Here is a 3501-nt window from a genome sequence, read left to right as displayed (position 1 = left end):
GCTACTCAGGAGGAATCGCTTAAACCAAGAATAGCTTGAACCAAGGAGGCAGAGGTTGCAGTGAGCCAAGATTGTGCCAATGCATTCCAGCCTGCGCGACAGAGTGAGACTCCATCTCAAAAAACAAACAAACATAAAAAAAAACAGGTAGTTTGCAGTCTATCTGACATATTTTTCCCTTGGCTGTCAACTTATTGCTTAATTATGCCTTTAGACTACTGCATGATTGAAAAAGCACTAAGAAGTCTTTTCTTTCTTTCCTTCCTTCCTTCTTTCTTTCTTTCTCTCTCTCTCTCTCTGTCTCTTTCTCTCTTTCTTTCTTTCCTATTTTTTTGAGACAGCGTCTCACTCTGCTGCCCAGGCTGAAGTGCAGTGGTGCAATCTCACCTCCCAGGTTCAAGCGATTCTTCTGCCTCAGCCTTCCAAGTAGCTGGGACTGTGGGCTTCCGCCACCACGCCCCACTAATTTTTGTATTTTTAGTAGAAATGTGGTTTCACCATGTTGGCCAGGCTGGTCTCAAATTCCTGACCTTAAGTTTTCCACCTGCCTCTGCCTCCCAAAGTGCTAGGATTACAGGCATGAGCCACCATCATCAGTATAACCCCATCTCTACATAAAATACAAAAATTAGCTGGATGTGGTGGTGTGCACCTATAGTCCTCACTACTCGGAAGGCTAAATGGAAGGATGGCTTAAGTGCAGGAAATGGAGGTAGCAGTGAGCCAAGATTGTACCATTGCGCTCCAACTTCAGCAACAGAGCCAGACCCTGTCTCAAAAAAGAAAAAAAAATGCCTTGAGATTCATTAATAATTAATTATACTTAACCCTTGAACTTTTGTGATGTTTCCTTTCCCCTTTCTTAAAGCCAAGTCCCCAGATGACAAAGTAATTAGATCAAAGTTCAGAATGGCAAAGAGAGATAAAATAATGGCAAAGAACCTTATCCTACTTTGAAAGGGCTATTTTGGTCTTTCAACTAAACTGACTTTTTTTCTATTGAAAGTGATTTGGCTGAAGTGTCTGGCTCAGCTAATGGCAGAAAATCAACAAAATATGAAGCACTTCATAAAACTGTGGCCTAACCCAATTTATGTAGTTGTTATATAATCAATGGCAAAACCTAAGGGAATCTAAAACCATTTATACTTTACTTTGGGAATGCAATAACCTTTATTTTGTTTTCTCTGCAGAGGTAAAATCTTGTTTTGATGCTTAGTTCAATTAGTTTTCATTTCTTATGCACGGACTAACTAAAAGTGGTAAGACAGCATGGTCGCAGGCATGCTTATGAAATTGCCTTTGCAAAAATTACAACTGAGAAAATTATGACAATGAAAGAGATTTGACCTAAATGACTCCATCTTGCTTCTAACCTCCAAGCTGTCCTTGTTCATTCCTGGGCATAGGATGCACTAACTTTGGGAGTTTATAGCTTTACTTTGAAATAAAGACGTTAATCCTTCCCCAAAACAACTCCGCTTCCTGGGGACTAGAATGCCTTTGCAGGACTAGTAAGTAAGCCTCAAGGTTAGAAATTATGGTTTATGATTCATGCAGCTGGAGGTACAAGAGTCTGAACCTCTTCAAATTGCTCCTGGGGATAACATCACTATTGTAAAACCTAAGATCAGGTCTGGCGAAGTGGCTCAAGCCTGTAATTCCAGCACTTTGGGAGGCCTAAGTGGACAGATCACTTTAGGTCGGGAGTTCAAGACCAGCATGGCCAACCTGGTAAAACCCCATCTCTACTAAAAATACAAAAATTAGTCAGGTGTGGAAGACTGAGGCGTGAGAATCACTTGAACCCATGAGGCGGAGGTTGCAGTGAGCCAAGATAGCACCAGTGCACTCCAACCTGGGTAACAAAGCAAGACTCCATCTCAACAATAACAACAACAACAACACACTAAGACTTGTGCTTGAGATATTTTGCAGACCCTGCACTTGACGGATTAGCTGGCATCACCCAGATCAATAAACTGGCTCATCTGGTCTTGTGGCCCCCACCCAGGAACTGCCTTAGTGCAAGAGGACAGCTTTGACTCCCTATGATTTCATCTCCAACCTGACCAATCAGCACTCCACACTTTCAGATCCCCTACGCATCAAATTATCCTTAAAAAACCCAATCCCTGCTGGGCACAGTGGCTCACGCCTATAATCCCAGCACTTTGGGAGGCCAAGGTGGGCAGATCATGAGGTCAGGAGTTCAAGATCAGCCTGACCAACGTGGTGAAACCCCTTCTTTACTAAAAATACAAAAATTAGCCACGCCTGTAATCCCAGCTACTCAGGAGACTGAGGCAGGAGAATCGCTTTTTGTGGTGAGCCAAGATTGCACCACTGCATTCCAGCCTGGGTGACAGAGCGAGACTTCATCTCAAAAAACAAACAAACAAAAAACCAAACCTGATCCCTGAGTTTCAGGGTAACTGATGTAATAATAAAACTATGGTTTCCCATGTAGCAGGCTCTGCATCCATTAAACTCTTTCTCTATTGCAATTCCCATGCCTTGATAAATCAGCTCTGTCTAGGCAGCATGCAAGAAGAACCCATTGGGTGGTTACACTTATATGGCAAAGAAAGTCTCCATCGACTTCAGAAATTTGCATCAGAAGCCTCATTTCAGAAAAACCACAGCAGAATAAATAAGAGTTAATTTATACCCAGACTTTTTTTTCAAGCAAAGGTAACACCAGAAAAGGCTTTAAGGTTTGTTTCACTGAAAACAAGCCATGAAAAAGCCATGTTTCTGAGACTTCCTGGAGGGTATAAGGTTGAGTGGGGTGTGAACGAGGAGTGGGGAACAGGGGAGACCTGGGTTGTGACTTATTTATTCATGCATATAACAATGATTTCTGAGTACTTACATGTGAGTCACTGAGCTGGGGTCTGAAATACAAGCAGAAAAAGAGAAAAAGGGTCTTTGCCTTTGAGATACTTACAGTTTGGTGGGAAGAGCAGAAAGGACAAAGGTGTTTAGAGTCATCTGGGTAAACAGGAAAGTGGGCATTCCTGCAAGGGACAACTAACTCATTTTAGACAGGTCAGAGAAGGTTCCTGGAGGAAGAATTTGCTAAAGCAGAGATACAAAGAGCATAAAGATCAAAGAAGAGGAGAGAAGAGTGTTTGTAAGGGAAGAAATAGCATGGGGAGAAAAGCTCGGAATTAAAAGAAGGCAAGCATGCAGTATTTAAGGAAAAGAAAGCCTGGGCGTGTTGGCTCACGCCTGTAATCCCAACACTTTGGGAGGCTGAGGCAAGCAGATCACCTCAGGTCAGGAGCTCAAGGCCAGCCTGACCAACGTGGTGAAACCCCATCTCTACTAAAAATAGAAAAATTAGCTGGACGTGGTGTTGGGCACCTGTAATCCCAGCTATTCAGGAGGCTGAGGCAGGAGAATCACTGGAACCCAGGAGGCGGAGATTGCAGTGAGCCGAGATCACACCACTACACTCCAGCCTGGGCCACAGAGTAAGACTCCATCTCAAGACAA

This window comes from Cebus imitator, unplaced genomic scaffold (assembly GCF_001604975.1).
Source record: "Cebus imitator isolate Cc_AM_T3 unplaced genomic scaffold, Cebus_imitator-1.0 Scaffold31, whole genome shotgun sequence".
NCBI classification, from domain to species: Eukaryota; Metazoa; Chordata; class Mammalia; order Primates; family Cebidae; genus Cebus; species Cebus imitator.
This window is presented reverse-complemented; position numbering follows the sequence as displayed.